The sequence below is a fragment of the Pleurodeles waltl genome, chromosome 10 (genome assembly GCF_031143425.1).
Source record: "Pleurodeles waltl isolate 20211129_DDA chromosome 10, aPleWal1.hap1.20221129, whole genome shotgun sequence".
In the NCBI taxonomy this organism is placed as follows: domain Eukaryota; kingdom Metazoa; phylum Chordata; class Amphibia; order Caudata; family Salamandridae; genus Pleurodeles; species Pleurodeles waltl.
The window spans coordinates 484,061,491-484,086,351 of NC_090449.1; the positions used below are offsets into that span (position 1 = coordinate 484,061,491).

A 24,861-nucleotide genomic window follows, 5' to 3' on the forward strand; every position below is an offset into this window, starting at 1 on the left:
ACCACCTCCGCTGGCGGTAGTGGACAGGAGGCACCGCCACACCAGCACCCCACCCCAGGGAGAACCACCTCGCAAATGGTCCGTGAGATCCAGGACAAAGACAGAGAACAATGCCAAGACCCCCGCCAAGAAATGAGACCACCCTGAATGTCATCCTTCTGTCCCACTTTGTCACCCTGTCCATCCTTAAACTGCCCCAGCTCCACGTCCTATGCCCATTTGGGCAATGCACCTGTGAGACTAATAGACTGGACTCTGCCATGGACATTCCTCCGCCATCACCCCTCACCATGTTGCTACCCCCTCCAATATTGAGCACTAAAAAAAACACCCTTAAAGCACAAAACAATCTGGAGTCAGTATGTGATTTCGGAATAGTGTATTAGCAATTACTGTGGCAAAAAGCTCTTTCAAATGTAATGTCAACATACCTATGTCACACAGCTCTAGTCCATGAGGAATCAAAGCAGATGTCACACATTGGGACCCACATCTGTGAAATCGTAAGGGAAAGTGACAACTCAGTGACCATACACTGGGTGAAAACGACAGACAGTAGAGAGGTAGAAGTTGTTAAGTACATGTAGTAGGCAGGTTTGTATTACCTGTGTTTCACTGGAAATATTGCTGGATCACTGAGTCCCTGTTGTCCATGTCTTCTTCTTCTGCTTCCTCATCTTCACTGTCCACAGGCTCCACTGCTGCAACAACACCGCCATCTGGACCATCCTCCTGCAGAAAAGGCACCTGTCGTCGCAAAGCCAAGTTGTGAAGCATACAGCAGGCCACGATGATCTGGCACACCTTCTTTGGTGAGTATAATAGGGATCCACCTGTCATATGGAGGCACCTGAACCTGGCCTTCAGGAGAACGAAGGTCCGTTCGATCACCCTCCTAGTTCGCCCATGAGCCTCATTGTAGCGTTCCTCTGCCCTTGTCCTGGGATTCCTCACTGGGGTCAGTAGCCATGTCAGGTTGGGGTAACCAGAGTCACCTGCAAATGCTGAGGGACAACTGTTAGACACACACTAACCTGTAGGGATATCCCCAGACCCAGACAACCATTCCCACTGTCTTGCTTCCAGGTGCTCACCTAATAGCCACACACGGTGCCTCTGGAGTTGACCCATCACATAAGGGATGCTGCTATTCCGCAGGATTTAGGCGTCATGCACTGAGCCAGGGAACTTAGCATTAACATGGGAGATGTACTGGTCTGCCAAACATACCATCTGTACATTCATCGAATGATAACACTTCCTGTTTCTGTACACCTTTTCACTCCTGTGGGGGGGGGGACCAAAGCCACATGGGTCCCATCAATGGCACCTATGATGTTGGGGATATGTCCTAGGGCATGGAAATCACCTTTCACTGTTGGCAAATCCTCCACCTGAGGGAAAACGATGTAGCTCTGCATGTGTTTCAGCAGGGCAGACAACACTCTGGACAACATGTTTGAAAACATAGGCTGGGACATCCCTGATTCTATGGCCACAGTTGTTTGAAATGACCCACTTGCAAGGAAATGGAGCAGTGACAGCACTTGCACTTGAAGGGGGATTCCTGTGGGATGGCGGATAGCTGACATCAGGTCTGGCTCCAGCTGGGTACACAGTTCCTGGATTGTGGCACGGTCAAGCCTGTAGGTGATGATCACATGCCTTTCCTCCATTGTCGACAGGTCCAGCAATGGTCGGTACACCGGAGGATGCCGCCATCTCCTCACATGTCCCAGAGGACTGTGCCTATGAAGGACAACAGCGAGCACAGAGTCAAACAACTCAGAGGTACGTACCCACAGCTTACACAGAACACCAATCGTAATCCAAAAAGTGGCCTGTATGTGTGTTGAGGCTAAGCCTACGTATGTGTGACGCAGTTAAAAATGAAGCCATGTGGCCCCTGAAATGGCGGCTGCCTGACCTGTAAAGTGGGACAATTGGATGTGAGGTAACTGCGCTGGCGTTGTACACCGTCGCAGTAGGCGGTCGAAGACCGCGGCGCAATGATGCATTGGTTAACTTTGGACCCTATGGGTCCCAGGAGCCAATGACCATGTACGCCGGCGGTGACGGTACGCACCGCCGCGGACTCGACCGCCAATTTCTATCTGTTCAATCACTCGATACCTGATCTTCGACAGGAGAGGACCTACACTGCAATTGCTGCTGTGACCTCAGTCTGGAAGAGACAATGGCTCGAGTGTCTGGGGAAAGGGCCCCTGCCTGCACATCGGAGGAGTTGGAGAAACTCGTGGACAGGGTCCTCCCCCAGTACACGCTACTCTACGGTCCTCCAGACAAACAGGTAAGTACACTGGGAGCATGCTGTATGGGCTATGCCTGTGTGGAGTGGGGTGGATGTAAGAAGGGGAGGGAGAGATTGCGGCGTGCATGAAACAACAGTGAGTGCATGTGCTACATGGCAAGGGTAGGGATGGGGGCCAATGACTGTGACGGTGCAGTTGGTAATAAGTTTCTCTTCCCCCTGTACAATTCATGTAGGTCAGCGCCCACCAGAATAAAGATATTTGGTGTGCCATCGCCAAAGACGTCCGGACCCTGGGAGTCTACCACAGACGGAGCACCCACTGCCAGAAAAAATGGGAGGACATTCGCCGCTGAAGCAAGAAGACGGCGGAGGCTCAGCTGTGGATGGCCTCCCAACGTGGGAGGGGTGCCCGTCGCACCATGACCCCCCTGAAGTTCAGGATCCTGGCGGTGGTGTACCCTGAGTTGGATGGGCGCTTGAGGGCATCACAGCAGCCACAAGGGGGTGGGTACACTCTCATCCTGCTGATTTTGCGCGCAGTGGAGGTGTCTGGGTGGGGGAGGTGGGCTGTGGGTTTCCCTAGGCCAGGGCGAGTTTAGTAGGCAAGGTCCCTCCATAAGGCAGGCCATGTGGCACCTCACCCCACCTCTGTAGAGTGCCAAGTACACCTAGTCATGCCCCTGTGTCATCCATGTGTGCAGATGTCGTTCATAGACTAGTAGGCCATTTCCCAGGAATTCAACAGTGGAGCCCAAGAGCGCGGCGTAGTGCAGGGGGCTTCTTTGTCTGTCGTGTCCGCCAACGGTAGCGGTAATGCATGCACTCAACATGTCTTTCTTCTGCCGTCCCCCCTTTTTGTGGTCTCCCTGTTCTTGTGTGCATCAGCATCATCAGGCGGAGGAGCAGTGGCACCGGAGAACGAGGGAGCTGCATCCCACATGGCCCTGAAGGGCGACACAACAGACTCAGAGTTCACCAGTGGGACAGAGGGCGAGGGGAGCTCCACGACAGGGACAGGAGCTGACACCAGCGACACAGACTCGTCCTCTGATGGGAGCTCCCTTGTGGTGGCGGCAACATCTGTACCCCTCGCATCTACAGGTACAGCCGCCACCCCCCCTACCAGCACCGCCCTCCCAGCAGCCTCTCAGCCTTTGCCCCGTGCCCGCTCATCCAGGAGGGTGGGCATCACCTTCGCCCCAGGCACCTCAGGCCCTGCCCCAGTCACCCCTGCTGCCCTCAGTGAGGAGGCCATTGACCTCCTCAGGTCCTCCACTGTTGGGCAGTCTACCATTTTGAATGCCATCCAGGGTGTAGAAAGGCAGTTGCAAAAGAACCAATGCATTCCTGGAGGGCATTCATTCTGGTCAGGCCGCCCTTCAGCGAGCTTTTCAGACTCTGGCCTCAGCACTGATGGCAGCCATTGTCCCCGTCTCTAGCCTCCCCCCTCCAACTTCCTCCACCCAGACCCAATCCCCTGTACCCCAGCCTATCCCAAGCACACCTTCAGACCAGCATGCACACACCTCAACACACAAGGGAAGCTCAGGCAGACAAAAGCACCATACACCCCACAGGCACTCACGCAAACATCACACACATGCAGACACACCAACATCCACTGCCTCCACTGTGTCCCCCTCCTCCTCGTCTCCCTCCTCCCTCCCAGTCTCGTCTACATTCACACCTGCATGCCCTACAAATGCAGCCACTACTGCCGTCACCAGCACACCCACCACCACACTCCGCTCATGTGCAGTCACCACTCCCACTACCATGCATACGTCACCTGTGTCCTCTCCCAGTGTGTCTGTGACGCCACCTTCCAAGATACACAAACGCAGGCACACACCCACCCAAAAGCCATCCACCTCACGACAGCCTCCAGCCCATGCAACTTCACCCAAAGTCAGCAAACGAACACCTCCCACAACCACAACCTCTTCCTCCACTCCCAAACCCCCTCCAGCTACCCGTCCTAGTGTCTCCAAAAAACTTTTCCTGTCCAACCTTGACCTCTTTCCCACACCTCCCCCACCCTGTCCGTCTCCTAGGTCCCGAACCAGCACCTCAGTCACAACATCTCCGGGACCAGTGGTGCCTGTAGTCACCGGAATATGGAGTGCACCGGCCACCAGGGCAGCCAGTGTGGCACGGAGCCACAGCACAGACAGTCCCCCACCTGTGAAGCATCAAAAGTTGTCCAGTGCCCGGCGGGAGAGGGGGAAGACTCCAGCCACCAAAGCCGCTCCCAGGGCTCCCAGTGGGAGTGTTGAGTCAGCTGCAACACCTTCCAAGGTGGGGAAGGGCCACAAGAAACCAGGAAAGTCTGGGAAGAGCAGCACGGCGGAGGAGACCGCCATCATCCCCGCTGCCCAGGAGGCCACAGCTGTCATCCCCGCTGCCCAGGAGGCCACAGCCGTCATCCCCGCTGCCCAGGAGGCCACAGCCATCATCCCCGCTGCCCAGGAGGCCACCGCCATCATCTCCGCTGGGACAGAGAGGACCGCCAGCACAAGCCCCGCTGGGATAGAGAGGACCGCCAGCACAAGCCCCGCTGGGCTAGAGAGGACCGCCAGCACAAGCCCCGCTGGGCTAGAGAGGACCGCCAGCACAAGCCCCGCTGGGCTAGAGAGGACCGCCAGCACAAGCCCTGCTGGGCTAGAGAGGACCGCCAGCACAAGCCCCGCTGGGACAGAGAGGACTGCCAGCAGCTGAGTCACTGCAAAGGAGGCCGCCGCCACAAGCACCGCTGAACAGGGCACCGCTGAACAGGGCACCGCTGCCACAAGCACCGCTGAACAGGGCACCGCCGCCACAAGCACCGCTGAACAGGGCACCGCCGCCACAAGCACCGCTGAACAGGGCACCGCCGCCTCAAGCACCGCTGAACAGGGCACTGCAGCCACAAGCATCGCTGAACAGGGCACCGCCGCCTCAAGCACCGCTGAACAGGGCACTGCCGCCTCAAGCACTCCTGAACAGGGCACCACCGCCTCAAACACCGCTGAACAGGGCACCGCCGCCTCAAGCACCACTGAACAGGGCACCGCCGCCACGAGCACCGCTGGGCCATGAGCGCCAAGGGCACTGATGCTACTGAGTCCGTCACGGGCAGGATGAAGCACTCTGGGCACAAAGCCCCCTCCAGAACGAGTGGAGAGACACATCCACTACCTCTGTCCTTAGCAGGATGAAGCACTCTGGGCACAAAGCCACCTCCAGAACGAGTGGAGAGATACATCCACTACCTCTGTCCTTAGCAGGATGAAGCACTCTGGGCACAAAGCCCCCTCCAGAACGAGTGGAGAGACACATCCACTACCTCTGTCCTTAGCAGGATGAAGCACTCTGGGCACAAAGCCACCTCCAGAACGAGTGGAGAGATACATCCACTACCTCTGTCCTTAGCAGGATGAAGCACTCTGGGCACAAAGCCCGCTCCAGAACGAGTGGAGAGATACATCCACTACCTCTGTCCTTAGCAGGATGAAGCACTCTGGGCACAATGCCTCCTCCAGAACCAGTGGAGACTGTTATCCACTTCAGAGACTGTGGCTTTGCACTCCCCAGGATGGAACAGTGGGCAACCCACCCACTGTAGAGACTTGAGAGACTGCGGCTTTGCACTCCCCAGGATAGAACAGTGGGCAACCCACCCTCTGTAGAGACTTGAGAGACTGAACAGTGGGCAACCCACCCACTGTAGAGACTTGAGAGACTGTGGCTTTGCACTCCCCAGGATTGAACAGTGGGCATGCGGCCCTCTCGTGGATTTGGCATAGTGCACTCAACCGGCTGAGGTGCCCCCCCTTTCCCTCCCCCTGAGGGGCCTGTTTCTTGCTCTCTGATGCCCCTGCAGTGTTCTCTCCGTCATGGTCGGGGATCTTGTGTGGGCCTCGCCCATACCGTGTGGGCCCAGTGTTCCACTGACTTAATTGGAGCACTACCTGGACTTCTATGCTTGGTGTATATTTTGTTTATGGTGTATATATATATTTTTGCGTACTTGATTTTAATATATTACAATGGTTACACTCATTTCCTTTAGTCTTTGCATTCTTCTGGGGGGGTTGGGGGGTGTAACTATCATGTATTAATATGTATTAGTGTGTGTGTTGTAGTGGGTGAGGGTGGGGGTGGGGGTGTTGCGTGTGTGTGTCCCTGTTTTTTCCCTCCCCCCTCCCCCCTCCCCTGTGTCGTAGGTGCAGTACTCACTGTGGTCTTCGCCGCCGGGGTTCGTGCTCCTGGTAGAGGAGCAGGAAGACTATCGCAGGGAGAATTTGGAGTTCCGGCTCCATGGTGTCCTAGTTCCTTGTGGGGTGTGTAGAGGTGAGCGTTTTCCCTTCAGAATCCTGTTTCCGCCGTGTTTTTATCTGCGGTGAATCCGCCCCGGAAAAGGTGGCGGATTGGTAGGTTGTGATACTGTGGGCGGTACTTTGTCCTCCGCCTGTCTGTTGGCGGTGACCGCCGCGCTGTTTGTTTGTACCGCCGTGGCAGTCGGAGTGTTAAAGTGGCTCTCTTTGTTGGCGGTTTCCGCCACAGTCATAATTGCAAGTTTTTTACCGCCGGCCTGTTGGCGGTTTTACCGACGCTTTAACACCGACCGCCAGGGTTGTAATGACCACCTTTGTCTTTTACAATGCCAATACCTCTAATTCTTACAAATGTGGGACCTATTGCATTGCAAATGCTTGTTTAAAACGTCTTATTGTTTCACATGTACTGCCAACCGAATACCTCATAGCTGCCAGGGGGTTCCATCTCATGTGTGATCCTTGAAGCCAGTTCTGACTTTTAGCTGACAGCGCTGTGCACTCTGGGAATACTAGTTCTGCTTTCCCAATTTAAAGCATTGGTTATGACAACTTCCACCATGCAAAGCATTTATGGCTGAAATCTAGGACTGGCTGAAGGTGGCACAGATGGCCTAGAGCCATGCAGATCTTTTTACAAAGCTTTACTCACACAGCACCACAACACTAGCTCAGTGTGGGCTGCAGCAGTAGAAGCTTCCCAAAAACAAATACAGAGACACTTGTTTCGATATACCACACATACCTCTTTGTGCTTTGAGGAAAAAAGGCTGCATCAGTACTGAGCAGCTCACACTGAGACAGCAGTGAGAATGCAGCCTTCTTATGCACATCAAAGTTGAACAGTGGTGCATCAGAAACAATGTGTTAGGTTCCTCACGAACGTCAGTGGGGAGGCGAGTGCCAGAGGATCCAAAAAATACTTCTTTGACCACCATTTTTGATCCCCCAGCAATAAGATACAGAAGAGCAAGTTCCAGAAGTATTATACCCAAAACTGGAGGAGGTGAAGAACATCTAATTGCCCACAAAATAAGAAATGCAGTTGATAACATTTGAGATCAGCTGAGTTGAGCATAGATTATCGCGTCTAAAGTGTTAGAAGCCCATTTGGAAAAAACACAATTAAAGACAACCTTGGTTGCCAAAGGCAACTACAGACAGAAAATTGAGTAGAGGGTCTCGGAAGTTTTCTTATCTCAAATTTTCATACAAACTTATACACCAAGGGCCCCCCTTTACCAACACCATCCCTCAGGCCGTTATTATGACCCTGGTGGTCGCAGTGGAGGTGGGACTGCTGCCAATGTGGCGGTCCGGCATCCACATTTTGACGTTGGCGAAAGTGCCACGGTCCGACTGCTGTCACTGCTGCCCAGGGGATTATGACCCCCGTGCCCACCAGCCTTTTGGTGGTTCCACCGCCATGCAAAGGCTGGTAGAAACGGGGTGCCGGAGGCCCCATGGAGGCCCCTGCACTGCCCATGCACTTAGCTTGGGCAGTGCAGGGGCCACGTGGACAACCCTGTCTAGCTTTTCACTGCCTGCTTTGCATCACAGGTGCTGTTGCACCCAAGGCACTGCAACATTGCCGCCAACTCAGTTACGAGCCAACATCAATGTTGTGCCTAACCAGGTATGCAACCATCAGGAGGGGTCTCTGACGTCACCTGCTGGCACTGGCCACTCAGAGGTCTCCAGAGTGTCCTCACACCTTGGAAAACACGATGGCTAATGCCAGGGACACACTGGAGGAGCTCTGGGCGCCACTGCTGGGCTGGTGATGGACAGGGAAGTGGTCACTCCCCTTTCCGTTGTCCAGTGTGGTGCCAGAGTATGTAGACTGGCTTATGCAAGGAGGGCACCATCTGTGCCCTTCAAAGCATTTCCGGAGTCTCTGGGAGGCTACACCTCCCAAGCCTGTAACACCTATTTCCAAAGGGAGAGGTTGTAACACCCTCCTCCCAAAGGAAATGCTTTGTTCTGCCTTCCTGGGACTGAGCTACTCAGACCCCAGGAGGGCAGATCCCTGTCTGTGAGGTGGCAGCAGCTGTAGCTGCAGTGCAAGCCTCAGGGAGCTGCTTTAGCAGTCCTGGGGGTCCCTGGTGGAGCCCCCAAGATGCATGGGATTGCCATATTTGGAATGGGGGGGGGGCAATTCCATGATCTTAGACACCTTACATGGCCATATTCGGAGTTACCATTGTGAAGCCACATATAGGTATTGACCTATATGTAGTGTGTAGGAAGTTGGCTCTGTATGTACTATTTCAAAGTAAGAAATAGCATGCACAGAGTCCAAGGGTTCCCCTTAGAGGTAAGATAGTAGCAAAAAGGGATAATTCTAATGCTCTATTTTATGGTAGTGTGGTCGAGCAGTAGGCTTATCAGAGGGTAGTGTTAAGCATTTGTTGTACACACACAGGCAATAAATGAGGAACACACACTCAGAAACAATTCCAGGCCAATAGGTTTTTGTTATAGAAAAATATATTTTCTTAGTTTATTTTAAGAACCACAGGTTCAAGATTTACAAGCAATACTTTAAATGAAAGGTATTTCACTTAGGAACTTTAGGAACTTTGAATTAGCAAAATAGCATATACTGCTTTCACATAAATGACATATAGCTATTTTAAAACTAGACACTGCAATTTTCAACAGTTCCTGGGGGAGGTAAGTGTTTGTTAGTTTTTGCAGGTAAGTAAACCACCTACAGGGTTCAAGTTTGGGTCCAAGGTAGCCCACCGTTGGGGGTTCAGAGCAACCCCAAAGTTACCACACCAGCAGCTCAGGTCCGGTCAGGTGCAGAGGTCAAAGTGTTGCCCAAAACAGATAGGCTTCAATGGAGAAGGGGGTGCCCCGGTTCCAGTCTGCCAGCAGATAAGTACCCGCGTCTTCGGAGGGCTGACCAGGGGGGTTATGTAGGGCACCGGGGGGGACACAAGTCAGCACAGAAAGTACACCCTCAGCGGCACGTGGGCGGCCGGGTGCAGTGTGCAAACAAGCGTCTGGTTCGCAATAGGAATCAATGGGATACCAAGGGGTCTCTTCAGCGATGCAGGCAGGCAAGGGGGGGGCTCCTCGGGGTAGCCACCACCTGGGCAAGGGAGAGGGCCACCCCGGGGTCGCTCCTGCACTGGAGGTCGGATCCTTCAGGTCCTGGGGGCTGCGGGGGCAGAGTCTTTACCAGGCGTCGGGTCTTTGAAGCAGGCAGTCGCGGTCAGGGGGAGCCTCGGGATTCCCTCTGCAGGCGTCGCTGTGGGGGCTCAGGGGGGGTCAACTCTGGCTACTCACGGTCTCGTAGTCGCCGGGGAGTCCTCCCTGTGGTGTTTGTTCTCCACAAGTCGAGCCGGGGGGCGTCGGGTGCAGAATGTAAAGTCTCACGCTTCCGACGGGAAACGTGTGTTGTTTCAAAGTTGCTCCTTTGTTGCAAAGTTGCAGTCTTTGGGGAACAGAGCCGCTGTCCTCTGGAGTTCTTGGTCCTTCTAGATGCAGGGTAGTCCTCTGAGGCTTCAGAGGTTGCTGGACCCTGGGAACGCATCGCTGGAGCAGTGTTTTTAGAAGTGGGGAGACAGGCCGGTAGAGCTGGGGCCAAAGCAGTTGGTGTCTCCGTCTTCTCTGCAGGTTTTTCAGTTCAGCAGTCCTCTTCTTCTTAGGTTGCAGGAATCTATCTTGCTGTGTTCTGGGAGCCCCTAAATACTCGATTTAGGGGTTTAGGTCTGGGGGGTTAGTAGCCAATGGCTACTAGCCCTGAGGGTGGCTACACCCTCTTTGTGCCTCCTCCCTGAGGGGAGGGGGGCACATTCCTATCCCTATTGGGGGAATCCTCCATCTGCAAGATGGAGGATTTCTAAAAGTCAGAGTCACCTCAGCTCAGGACACCTTAGGGGCTGTCCTGACTGGCCAGTGACTCCTCCTTGTTTTTCTCATTATCTCCTCTGGCCTTGCTGCCAAAAGTGGGGCCGTGGCCGGAGGGGGCGGGCAACTCCACTAGCTGGAGTGCCCTGGGGTGCTGTAACAAAGGGGGTGAGCCTTTGAGGCTCACCGCCAGGTGTTACAGTTCCTGCAGGGGGAGGTGAGAAGCACCTCCACCCAGTACAGGCTTTGTTACTAGCCACAGAGTCACAAAGGCACTCTCCCCATGTGGCCAGCAATATGTCTGGTGTGTGGCAGGCTGCTAAAACTAGTCAGCCTACACGGGTAGTCGGTTAAGGTTTCAGGGGGCACCTCTAAGGTGCCCTCTGGGGTGTATGTTACAATAAAATGTACACTGGCATCAGTGTGCATTTATTGTGCTGAGAAGTTTGATACCAAACTTCACAGTTTTCAGTGTAGCCATTATGGTGCTGTGGAGTTCGTGCATGACAGACTCCCAGACCATATACTCTTATGGCTACCCTGCACTTACAATGTCTAAGGTTTTGCTTAGACACTGTAGGGGCATAGTGCTCATGCACTTATGCCCTCACCTATGGTGTAGTGCACCCTGCCTTAGTGCTGTAAGGCCTGCTAGAGGGGTGACTTATCTATACATATAGGCAGTGTGAGGTTGGCATGGCACCCTGAGGGGAGTGCCATGTCGACTTAGTCGTTTTATCCCCACTAGCACACACAAGCTGGCAAGCAGTGTGTCTGTGCTGAATGAGAGGTCCCCAGGGTGGCATAAGACATGCTGCAGCCCTTAGAGACCTTCCCTGGCATCAGGGCCCTTGGTACCAGAGGTACCAGTTACAAGGGACTTACCTGGATGCCAGGTTGTGCCAATTGTGGAAATAAAGGTACAGGTTAGGGAAAGAACACTGGTTCTGGGGCCTGATTAGCAGGCCTCAGCACACTTTCAAATCATAACTTGGCATCAGCAAAGGAAAAAAGTCAGGGGGTAACCATGCCAAGGAGGCATTTCCTTACATAGTGCATGCATGTAATGGTATCCCCACACTCAAGAAGTCCGGGTAATTGGCCCTGGACAGTGTGGGGTACCTTTGCTAGTGCAATGGTGCCCTCACACTTAGTAACTTTGCACCTAGCCTTCAGTAAATGAAGGTTAGACATATAGGTGACTTATAAGTTACTTAAGTGCAGTGAAAATGGCTGTGAAATAGTGTGTGCACTATTTCACGCAGGCTGCATTGGCAGTCCTGTGAAAGGGTTTGTCTGAGCTCCTTATGGGTGGCAAAAAATAATGCTGCAGCCTATAAGGATCTCCTGGAACCCCAATACCCTGGGTACCTAGGTACCATATATTAGGGACTTATAAGGGGGGTCCAGTGTGCCAATTGGAATTGGTAAATGAAGTCACTAAACTATAGTGACTAATTTGGAAGCAGAGAGAGCATAGGCACTGAAGTTCTGGTTAGCAGAACTTTAGTGATACAGTCAAGCATACTGACAACGCACCTAGTCCACAAACTATGAGCATTGGGGTCCTGACCAGCAGGATCCCCGTGAGACAGGCAAAATATACTGACAAACAGGTAGAAATTGGGGGTAACATGCCAAGAAAGACGGTACTTTCCTACACACATTTAAGGTCAAACTTATGTAAATGAGTCTCAAGAATATGCTATATAAGTACAGAATCACCAAAGGTAAAGTAAAGCGTTGAATAATATTATATCATACAAGCATAAGGCATTCAAGAATTTCAGTAGCAGCAATATTAAAGATAAGGAGTAAAATTTGGTGATCAGTATAGAAGTCTCTGTCCTTTTGCCCAATCATTGGAAAATATAATTTCATCTAAGTACCCTAACTAATCTATGGGGAAATCCTAAAAAAAAAACTACAGAACCTTCGAGAAATCCACGTCATCAACACCAGTAATTTTCCATCTTCCATGCATAGTTGAAATTGGCTAATCCCTTCAAGTTGTTATCACACAAATGGAACATCAGGATGACCTTGAGTGTCTTGTGGATCCTGGTATGCAAACAGGAGACTTCTTTCTCTATTTGTTAGCACTACTTTTGTCCTTGCCAAAGTATCCTCCCGTACCCCACTATCTCAGTTACATAATATGCATTTCATTAACTGTAGACTCAGGCGGGTACACCTGCAAATAAACTCTATGTTGAAATCAACATTAGAAGCCTTTGGTCAAGCTAACTTAATATGGCATTTCAATACACATTCAAAATACATTATTATGTCTTCAATTATAATTACAATATGATTATGAGTAAACATGATAATATGTAAGTTCACCATAACACCTCATTCAAAGTACATGAATATAAATGCATATCAGTATCAAAATCCTACATGTTAAAATCTATATTAGAACTAAATATACATATATATGAATTATTAATTTTCTATTGTGTATGCACCTTCAGTAATACGCTTAGATGCTCCACATTACATTAGTAACATTGACACTATAAAGTATTGTTGATTACATTATTATGTCATTCTTGTGACACATAATGGCACAGTCAAAGTTATGGGTTGTGAGAAGTATGGTTAGTTTACTAAAGTGCCCTGTTCCATAAAACTTAACATACAATAAATATTTTTTTTTTCAGTGGTTCCTTCTATTTATTGTGATATAGTATTGTGCTTATGCCACCTTAAGGCCGCTTTACACTACGTTTGTTATTTTAATTGCAATATCAATGCAGCATTGTCTCTTTTCCAGCTTTAGGTTGCTTAACAATGATCCTGTGCCATCAGTCTTAAGTATTTTAAATGGTAAACTTGCAAGCATGCGATGACGTAATCTATTATAAGACGGCTGACGAGGACATTTTACTTCTGATATGGCATCTGATTTTTAAAAATAAAAGCAGGCTCGCCGCAAGTCAGATATAATTTATAATGCATTCTTTTTGTTAACGTAAAAAAACGAACACACGTTTTAAACGTGTAGTGGAATATAAATGTCATTCAAATAAGTTCTAAAAAGGCTGACATTTTTTTCCCCTCCGGAACAAAGAGCAGGAGCCTGCCGAGCCATGCGTCCGTCGCCATAGCAACAGCACTGCAGGAGTTGCTGCAGGGAGGCGTGGCTCTGCGGAGGAAGGTAAAGAACACAACGCTTGTGTGTGTGCGTGGAGGGTCCAGAAGAGTGCAGAGAAGTCATACAAAGTGAGCGTATGTGTGTGACAAGGCGTAGTGGTCGCAGGGAGAGCACAGTCCCCACCTGCTCTATCCAAATGTTGGTAATTGAGATATTTTACGGGTTCCTAACAACTCTCGCCAGTCGATCGCCCAAGCAGGTTTGTTAGAGGAAGGAAGTGAGATGGGGAGGGCTGTGTCGTCACATTGAAGTTTGAGAAAAGAGGGATTTAATGTCGCCCATCTCATGAAGATTTAAGGTGATGGATCTCGTTTCCCGATTAATGGTAAAGCTGTGCAAGTGGGGATAGATATCACGAGTCCTGCAAAAATAAATATGAGGGCGAGGCCTCGGGCCAATCGGGTGGGGAGGGAGGAGAGTGGGCATAAATGTGTTTCAGGTAGGAAATGGTTTTCTCAGATCTGCTGGTTAAATATGTTCGTTAAATATGGAGGAATGCCACAGACCTGCTTGAGAGAAAGGGAGAAGGAGGTGGTGGTACCACCCTATATGATAAACTTGGGTGAGGCGAAGTTACAGATGTATCCTTTTTATTGATAGGGGCGGAGGATGGTATTGTTCGAATTTGGTCCGGGCTTCCAGTTCAAGGGGAGCAACATACGTGTAAACATATATGCCACTACTGCCAATTTATATTCCAGGTGATGCAAGGAATGGTTGAATTAACCTCAGCCACGGGCTGTTGTTCGAGAGTGCATTCCTGTTCATCATTTTGATCCACTCTGACATTCTAGACCAGGAGTTTCCAGTCTTTTCAGTATTAAGAGCTTTTTATGGTAAATGAAAGTCACCCGAGCTGCTCATATCATTAGTGTTGTGTTGTAATAGTGACTACAAGAGACAAAATTACAATAATAGTCACCCCCTACAAAATTATGAACAGTGATCCCACTGCTTAATTTGCAAACTAAAACGTGCCGGTGCTCAAAGCTCTCCTCTTAAACATGCGGCTGCTGCAATTAAATGTGTGAGCACTGAATACTGACGAAGCCTAATCTTGAAGCCATCTCGGGCTTCATTAATACATTTACAGACACTCCCTGCCCCTTCAGCTCAATCCTGCAGCTTTCTGTCTTTCCGCTTTGTGATGCTTTTTCGTTTTTCTCTTCCGCCGACTTTCCCATATGTGTCTTTTGCTCGCAGTAAATGCTTGAGGCAGAAAAATAAGCGCCGGCCCTAAAAAATAAGTGCTGATGCTCCGCACCGGAGACAACCAGCACATATTAAGCACTGAGTGATCCCCTTTAGAGCAATGGTTCTTAACCTTTTAACTGACGTGGACCCCCACGGATTCACTAATGGAAGCTGGGAAACCCTGCTGAAACAATTTCTGGGATGTGAACCTAAATAAAAAAAATACAGAAAAGACTATACGCTAGACAAATACACAAATTGTGAAATATTTAATTCACTAACAAAAATATTAATCATAATTTTAATGGGCAGATTGAAGCTTTTCCGAATTTGGGTTTATTTTTGTATCGCTAAATTCTATGCTCCAATATATCACATCGTATTTTTTGCCTTTAATGCATCCTCTCTTTTTGTCAGAACATGCTAATACTATAATTGAGGCCACTAATCATACATAAAACTGTTTTACATATTTATGCTGTTCGCGCACACAGACTCACACCCACACCCACAGTATACAAATACAATGATTCATACAGCTGTTTAAATCAGTTTATAGGAAATGAGTGCTACATGGTGAAGGAGTTCTATATCATCCTTACTGGTAGGAATTGAATGGTTAAGGTTGCTTGCGCTTATAAAAAATGATTAGTACACAAAGGCACCATTTTAAGCAACCTCTTATAAAAAAAAGAAGATTGAGAGGGGAAAAAAACAATACGTTTCTAAACCAGTGCCTTGACATTTGCTTTCAGCTGTTTGATGCTGGTTACTGAGGGATATTAGAGAAACAGTTTTTTATGCCAGTAATAAAAGGATCTCTATGACAAAATCAGAAACCCAATGGGTTATCTACATGAATTACAAATCTGTGATATACATGTTAAGCTTTGTACTTTGCTAGACTAGACAAAACCCAGACCTCTCCAACAAGTATATTAATCACCACGTAGAGTCAGAAATTACTTGATTCGGCTAGTTAAAACCATAAAAACACAAACAAAAAAATCAAGCAGAGCATTACAAACTGTCAAAACCATAAGAACAACCAAAATAACAATTTATATAAATAATCACAAAAACCAACACAGTAGAAAATCACAGCATGGGAATGAAAGGTGCATCTCTGGCAAGGGCAGACTTGCTTAACCCCTTCCCTGCCATGGATGTAATGGTTACGTCCATGGCAGCGCCCGTGTGGCGCCATGGACGTAACCATTATGTCCTGCATACTGCCCTCGGGAGAAGCGCTCCCCCCGAGGGCTGCCCCCCACCCCCCCAGGTCAGGGCTGAAAGGGGAATCCCTTCCCCTTCAACCCCCCACCCCCCCTGTGACGTCAGCGTGCGAGCACGCGCTGACAATCACAGAGCCTCCCCTATCGCGCTGGAAGCTCTGCTTCCAGCGCTATCGAAAGAGAAATGCTCAGCATTTCTCTTTCGATCACGTGGGGGAGGCAAGGAGAGGCTTCAAAGGGAAGGAAATGTATTTCCTTCCCTTTGAAGTCTCTCCCAGGGTTTCAAAAGCCGGATTGCTTGCAATCCGGCTTTTGAAACCCCACTAGACACCAGGGATGTTTTTTTGTTTTTTTTTAACGTGACATAAGGGAGCGACCCCTTGGGCAAGGGTCGCTCCCAGGGGGGCATTTTTTTAAAGGCCTTTTCTGCCCCCCCCCCCCGGGCCAGAAACCTCTAGACAACAGGGATACTTTTTTGTTTTTCTTTTGTGTTTTAGGTGTGGGGAGCGACCCCTTAGGCAAGGGTCATTCCCATAGGGGGCAAATTATATTTAGGCCGTTTCTGCCCCCTTTGGGGGCAGATTGGCCTATTTTTATGAGGCCAATCTGCCCCCAAGGGGGGTTGAAACCACTAGACACCAGGAAGTTTTTTTTTTTTTTTTTTTTTCACGTAAGGGAAGCGATCCCTTAGGCAAGGGTCGTTTACCTGGGGGGCAAATTTATTTTAGGCCACTTCTGCCCCCCATGCGGGCAGATCAGCCTATTGTAATTAGGCCGATCTGCCCCCAAGGGGGGCAGAAACCACTAGGCACCGGGGATTTTTGTTGTTGTTGTTGTTTTACAGATGGGGAGCGTCCCCTTAGGCAAGGGTCGCTCCCCTGGAGGGGCAAATTGTATTTAGGCCATTTCTGCCCGCTTTGGGGGCAGATCGGCCGATTATAGGTCAAACCACTAGGCACCAGGGATCTTTTTTTTGCGCTGTCACTCAAGGGGAGCGACCTTGTAGGCAAGGGTTGCTCCCCGGGGGGGTGGACATTTATTTTAGGCCATTTCTGCCCCCCCGGGGGCAGATCGGCCTATTGTTATTAGGCCGATCTGCCCCGGGGGGCAGAAACCTCTAGGCGCCAGGGCAAATTTTTTTTGTGTGTTTTTTTTTTTGTTTGTTTGTTTTTTTTAGAGATGGGGAGCGACCCATTAGGCAAGGGTCGCTCCCCTGGGGGGTAAATTCTATTTAGACCATTGGGGCAGATTGGCCGATTTTAGGTCAATCTGCCTCCAAGGGGGCAGAAACCACTAGGTGTAGGAGGCTGGACTGGCTTGTAGTGAGTACCAAGGGGTACTTACACCTTGCACCAGGCCCAGGTATCCCTTATTAGTGTATAGGGTGTCTAGCAGCTCAGGCTGATAGATAATGGTAGCTTAGCAGAGCAGCTTAGGCTGAACTAGGAGACGAGTGAAGCTCCTACAGTACCACTAGTGTCATATGCACAATATCATAAGAAAACACAATACACAGATATACTAAAAATAAGGGTACTTTATTTTTATGACAATATGCCAAAGTATCTCAGTGAGTACCCTCAGTATGAGGATAGCAGATATACACAAGATATATGTACACAATACCAAAAATATGTAGTATAGTATTAGAAAACAGTGCAAACAATGTATAGTTACAATAGGATGCAATGGGGGCACATAGGGATAGGGGCAACACAAACAATATACTCCAAAAGTGGAATGCGAACCACAAATGGACCCCAAACCTATGTGACCTTGTAGAGGGTCGCTGGGACTGTAAGAAAACAGTGAGGGTTAGAAAAAGAGCCCACCCCAAGACCCTGAAAAGTGAGTGCAAAGTGCACTAAAGTTCCCCAAAGAGCACAGAAGTCATGATAGGGGAGTTCTGCAGGAAAGACCGAAACCAGCAATGCAACAACGATGGATTTCCAGACGAGGGTACCTGTGGAACAAGGGTACCAAGTCCAAAAGTCACGATCAAGTCGAGAGTGGGCAGATGCCCAGGAAATGCCAGCTGTGGGTGCAAAGAAGCTGCTACTGGACAGTAGAAGCTGAGGATTCTGCAAGAACGACAACGGCTAGAAACTTCCCCTTTGGAGGATGGATGTCCCACGCCGTGGAGAGTCGTGCAGAAGTGTTTTCCTGAAGAAAGACCGCAAACAAGCCTTGCCAGCTGCAAGTCATGTGGTTAGGGTTTTTGGATGCTGCTGTGGCCCAGGAGGGACCAGGATATCGCCAATTGCGTCAGGGGACAGAGGGGGCGCCCAGCAAGACAAGGAGCCCTCTCAGAAGCAGGCAGCACCCGCAGAAGTGCCGGAACAGGCACTACGAAGTGGAGTGAAACGGTGCTCACCCGAAGTTGCACAAAGGAGTCCCACGCTGCCGGAGGACAACTCAGGAGGTCGTGCAATGCAGGTTAGAGTGCCGTGGACCCAGACTTGGCTGTGCACAAAGGATTCCCTCGGAAAGTGCGCAGGAGCTGGAGTAGCTGCAAAACACGCGGTTCCCACCAATGCAGTCTGGCGTGGGGAGGCAAGGACTTACCTCCACCAAACTTGGACTGAAGAGTCACTGAACTGTGGGAGTCACTTGGACAGAGTTGCTGGATTCAAGGGACCTCGCTCGTTGTGCTGAGAGGAGACCCAGAGGACCGGTGATGCAGTTCTTTGGTGCTTGCGGTTGCAGGGGGACGATTCCGTCGACCCACTGGAGATTTCTTCGGAGCTTCTACTGCAGAGAGGAGGCAGACTACCCCCACAGCATGCACCACCAGGAAAACAGTCGAGAAGGCGGCAGGATCAGCGTTACAGAGTTGCAGTAGTCATCTTCGCTACTTTGTTGCAGTTTTGCAGGCTTCCAGCGCGGTCAGCAGTCAATTCCTTGGCAGAAGGTGAAGAGAGAGATGCAGAGGAACTCGGATGAGCTCTTGCATTCGTTATCTAAGGAAATCCCCAAAGCAGAGACCCTAAATAGCCAGAAAAGAGGGTTTGGCTACTTAGGAGAGAAGATAGGCTAGCAACACCTGAAGGAGCCTATCAGAAGGAGTCTCTGACGTCACCTGCTGGCCCTGGCCACTCAGAGCAGTCCAGTGTGCCAGCAGCACCTCTGTTTCCAAGATGGCAGAGGTCTGGAGCACACTGGAGGAGCTCTGGGCACCTCCCAGGGGAGGTGCAGGTCAGGGGAGTGGTCACTCCCCTTTCCTTTGTCCAGTTTCGTGCCAGAGCAGGGCTGAGGGGTCCCTGAACCGGTGTAGACTGGCTTATGCAGAAATGGGCACCATCTGTGCCCATGAAAGCATTTCCAGAGGCTGGGGGAGGCTACTCCTCCCCTGCCTTAACATCTTATTTCAAAGGGAAAGGGTGTAACACCCTCTCTCTGAGGAAGTCCTTTGTTCTGCCTTCCTGGGCCAAGCCTGGCTGGACCCCAGGAGGGCAGAAACCTGTCTGAGGGGTTGGCAGCAGCTGCAGTGAAACCCCTGAAAAGGCAGTTTGGCAGTACCCGGGTCTGTGCTAGAGACCCGTGGGATCATGGGATTGTGCCAACAATGCCAGGATGGCATAGAGGGGGCAATTCCTTGATCATAGACATGTTACATGGCCATATTCAGAGTTACCATTGTGAAGCTACACATAGGTAGTGACCTATATGTAGTGCACGCGTGTAATGGTGTCCCCGCACTCACAAAGTCCGGGGAATTGGCCCTGAACAATGTGGGGGCACCTTGGCTAGTGCCAGGGTGCCCACACACTAAGTAACTTAGCACCCAACCTTTACCAGGTAAAGGTTAGACATATAGGTGACTTATAAGTTACTTAAGTGCAGTGTAAAATGGCTGTGAAATAACGTGGACGTTATTTCACTCAGGCTGCAGTGGCAGGCCTGTGTAAGAATTGTCAGAGCTCCCTATGGGTGGCAAAAGAAATGCTGCAGCCCATAGGGATCTCCTGGAACCCCAATACCCTGGGTACCTCAGTACCATATACTAGGGAATTATAAGGGTGTTCCAGTATGCCAATGTAAATTGGTGAAATTGGTCACTAGCCTGTTAGTGACAATTTGAAAGAAATGAGAGAGCATAGCCACTGAGGTTCTGATTAGCAGAGCCTCAGTGAGACAGTTAGTCATAACATAGGTAACACATACAGGGCACACTTATGAGCACTGGGGCCCTGGCTGGCAGGGTCCCAGTGACACATACAACTAAAACAACATATATACAGTGAAAGATGGGGGTAACATGCCAGGCAAGATGGTACTTTCCTACACTAGGCACCGGGGATTTTCTTTTTGGCGCCAATGTGACGCAGGGGGAGCGACCCCGTAGGCAAGGGTCGGTCCCGGGTGGGGGTTGGGGGGGCAAATTTATTTTAGGCCTTTTCTGCCCCCCGGGGGCGGATCGGCCTATTGTTATTAGGCCGATCTGCCCCCAGGGGGGCAGAAACCTCTAGGCGCCAGGGCAAATTTTATTTTGTGTTTATTTTTTTTTGTTTGTTTTTTTAGAGATGGGGAGCGACCCATTAGGCAAGGGTCGCTCCCCTGGGGGGCAAATTGTATTTAGACCATTTCTGCCCCCCTTGGGGGCAGATTGGCCGATTTTAGGTCGGGCAGAAACCACTTGGCACCGGGGATTTGTTTTTGGCGCCAATGTCACGCAGGGGGAGCGACCCCGTAGGCAAGGGTCGCTCCCGGGGAGGGGTTGGGGGGACACATTTATTTTAGGCCATTTTTGCCCCCCCTGGGGGCAGATCGGCCTATTGTTATTAGGCCGATCTGCCCCCAAGGGGGGCAGAAACCTCTAGGCGCGAGGGCAAAAAAAAAATGTGCGTTTTTTTTTGTTTTGTTTTTTTAGAGATGGGGAGCAACCCATTAGGCAAGGGTCGCTCCCCTGGGGGTTCAAATTGTATTTAGACCATTCCCTTGGGGGCAGATTGGCCGATTTAGATTTTTTTGGGGGTGCCAATGTCACGCAGGGGGAGCGACCCCGTAGGCAAGGGTCGCTCCCGGGGGGGGGGGGGGGGTTGGGGGACAAATTTATTTTAGGCCATTTCTGCCACCCCTGGGGCCGGCTGAGCTAGAGGCCAAAATCCACAGGTAGGCACTGTTTTCTATGAAAAAATTTGATGTGTCCACGTTGTGTTTTGGGCCATTTCCTGTCACGGGCGCTAAGCCTACCCACACATGTGAGATATCATTTTTATTGGGAGACTTGGGGGAACGCTGGGTGGAAGGAAATTTGTGGCTCCTCTCTGATTCCAGAACTTTCTGTCACCAAAATGTGAGGAAAATGTGTTTTTTTTAACCACATTTTGAGGTTTGCAAAGGATTCTTGGGTAACAGAACCTGGTCAGAGCCCCACAAGTCACCCCATCTTGGATTCCCCTAGGTCTCTAGTTTAAAAAAATGCACAGGTTTGGTAGGTTTCCCTAGGTGCCGGCTGAGCTAGAGGCCAAAATCTACAGGTAGTCACTTTGCAAAAAACACCTCTGTTTTCTTTAAAAAAATGTGATGTGTCCACGTTGCGTTTTGGGGCATTTCCTATTTGCGGGCGCTAGGCCTACCCACACAAGTGAGGTATCATTTTTATCAGGAGACTTGGGGGAACGCTGGGTGGAAGGAAATATGTGGCTCCTTTCTGATTCCAGAACTTTCTGTCACCAAAATGTGAGGAAAACATGTTTTTTTTAGCCAAATTTTGAGGTTTGCAAAGGATTCTGGGTAACAGAACCTGGCCAGAGCCCCACAAGTCACCCCATCTTGGATTCCCCTAGGTCTCTAGTTTTAAAAAATGCACAGGTTTGGTAGGTTTCCCTTGGTGGCGGCTGAGCTAGAGGCCAAAATCTACAGGTAGGCACTTTGCAAAAAACACCTCTGTTTTCTTAAAAAAAATGTGATGTGTCCACGTTGCGTTTTGGGGCGTTTCCTGTCGCGGGCGCTAGGCCTACCCACACAAGTGAGGTATAATTTTTATCGGGAGACTTGGGGGAACATAGATTAGCAAAACAAGTGTTATTGCCCCTTGTCTTTCTCTACATTTTTTCCTTCCAAATATAAGAGAGTGCGTAAAAAAGACATCTATTTGAGAAATGCCCTGTAATTCACATGCTAGTATGGTCACCCCGGAATTCAGAGATGTGCAAATAACCACTGCTCCTCAACACCTTATCTTGTGCCCTTTTTGGAAATACAAAGGTTTTCTTGATAGCTATTTTTCACTCTTTATATTTCAGCAAATTAATTGCTGTATAGCCAGTATAGAATGAAAACGCACTGCAGGGTGCAGCTCATTTCTTGGCTCTGGGTACCTAGGGTTCTTGATGTACCTACAAGCCCTATATATCCCCGCAACCAGAAGAGTCCAGCAGACGTAACGGTATATTGCTTTCAAAAATCTGACATTGCAGGAAAAAGTTACAGAGTAAAACATAGAGAAAATTTCAGATTTTTTCACCTCAATTTCCATATTTTGTTTTTTCAGTTGTTATTTTCTGTAGGAAACCCTTGTAGGATCTACACAAATTACCCCTTGCTGAATTCAGAATTGTGTCTACTTTTCGGAAATGTTGCGGTTTCTGGGATCCAGCACTGGTTTCATGCACATTTCAGTCACTGACTGGAAGGAGGCTGAAACCACAAAAAATCGTAAAAATGGGGTATGTCCCAGTAAAATGCCAAAATGGTGTTGAAAAATTGGGTTTTCTGATTCAAGTCTGCCTGTTCCTGAAAGCTAGGAAGCTGGTGATTTTAGCACCGCAAACCCTTCGTTGATGCCATTTTCAGGGAAAAACCACAAGCCTTCTTCTGCAGCCCCTTTTTCCCATGTTTTTGAAAAAAACGAAATTTTCTCTGTATTTTGGCTAATTTCTTTGCCTCCTTCTGGGGAACCCACAAAGTCTGGGTACCTCTAGAATCCCTAGGATGTTGGAAAAAAAGGACGCAAATTTAGCATAGTTAGCTTATGTGAACAAAAAGTTATGAGGGCCTAAGCATGAACTGCCCCCAATAGCCAAAAAAAGGCTTGGCACCTGAGGGGGAAAAGGCCTGGCAGCGAAGGGGTTAAAGCCACTATAAGAATCTTTCAGACCACGCATTTTTTCAATTTCTAATTGCAGCCACTAAAAAAACTTGCAACGTAAAAGTACTCCGGAGAACTCAGTAGCATGTAGAGGTAAATCAGGGCCGGTCTAGTGTGTACAAAACCCTTACCTTTTAATACAGGCAGAAAAATGCGCTGACGTAATAAACAGTAATGCTCACAGAACATCACAAAGTGGAGTGTATCGTGCAGGGAAAATTATCACAGGTTCAGGGGCTCAAATCTGCCACCTTAAATCTTCTCTGGGATACAGCAAGCAGCCAATGTAAACGATTTAATCTGAACATAGTTAAAAGGAAACAATGGTAAGGTATCATAGATTTAAGTAAATAGGTTTCTGTTGAAGGACAAGTTTTTAACATAATGTAAGCCTGTAGTTTGGGTTTAGTGAGCTCCCTTGCTCCCAGCTTTGCACTCTCAGTAGACAAGAAGTGCCACTTAACCCAATTCAAATCTTTCCTGGCGAACCCATTGGGGGACACAGAACAGGGCGACCCAGTTTCTGTATTAAGGTATTGGTGCGACTAAGCCAAGGGATACAGTTGTCTCTCTCTAGGACAAACAATCTTTGACAGTTTTCTGATTTATCTTCTGGATGGGAATAATCCAGGTCCTGATTCAGAGCTTCAGGGAAGATTTTGCCTCTAGATCAGAAATGTACCCTTTCTGATGGATACAACTACCTGTGGATTCCTCACCTAATGAATACTCCCATGGCGCCAGCATTCGACGGAAATCTTCTTCCTAGCTTCTGCATGTCGACGAGGACGTCACATTAGCCCACGCGACGCCATCTGACGTCATACAGGCAATAAGAGGTCCTCGCCGACGTGCCGACGTCAGTTCCCTTTTTTCCGTGCATTCGAAACGGTTATCTTCGAGGGAGCTACTGTTACTTTCATAGTTACAGTGTATTTTCTGCTGCGTAGATTTTCTCTGCGGTAATAATGTCTCAGAGGAAGTCGGGTTTCAAGCCCTGTCGAGAGTGTGGCGGCAAGATGTCCGTTACTGATCCTCACTCCGACTGTCTATGGTGTTTAAGCTCCGACCGCGACGTCGCAACTTGTGATTCATGTCAGCACATGAATCCGAAGGCCCTGAAAGAAAGTGAGGCTAAACTATTCATGGCGAAGTCGAAGAGAAAGGAGAAGAAACATCATAAGAAGGCTTCTTCGCCAAGGTCTCATCGGCGTCATCGAGACTCCCGGCGCCGTAGGGATTCACGGCGTCATTCCAGCAAGGAGTCTCGTTCGAGGTCGCCTTCGGCTCGGCGTCGGAAGACTTGGGAGGTGAGTCCCACGGTCACACCACATCCATCGACGCCGTTGCCCTCTCCTACGTCACCGACTTCGCCTGGACAGGTGTCTGTGGTTGAGGTGATGCAGCCTCTTGTGATGTCTCCGGCGTCGCGGACGTCGAGGCTGGCGTCGGGGTCGCCTTCGATCCAGGCACCCCAGTATCCAGCTTTTCCCGCCCCTGTAGCCGATAATACCGCATTTCTGAATGCGATGTATACCATCTTTCAACAGATGGCTCCAGGAGGTGCTCCGGCTGGTCCTTCGGGGCCCTTGGCCTTTTCATTGGGTGATCCTGCGCCTCTACGGCCGGCACCCTTTATGCCCTTTCTCCCTTTAGGGAATGTGGGCTCGGCGCCGGTGTCGGCGCCGGTGGCCGCTCCGGTGGCTCCATAGGTTTTGGCCCCGGAG

General features: G+C 49.8%; 1 protein-coding gene across 4 annotated transcripts in view; it reads left to right on the forward strand.

The window, feature by feature from the left end:
* Positions 1-13,539: 13,539 nt before the first annotated feature.
* LRRC61 (leucine rich repeat containing 61) overlaps positions 13,540-24,861 on the forward strand; it is a 119,952-nt gene continuing 108,630 nt past the window's right edge. Inside the window, exon 1 of one of the 4 annotated variants that reach the window (XM_069210780.1) lies at positions 13,540-13,615. The gene's annotated coding sequence lies outside the window, so the exon portion shown is untranslated. Of the gene's footprint in view, positions 13,616-13,650; positions 13,755-24,861 lie in introns of those variants that run through there. The other 3 variants (XM_069210779.1, XM_069210781.1, XM_069210778.1) reach the window with 3 other exon arrangements.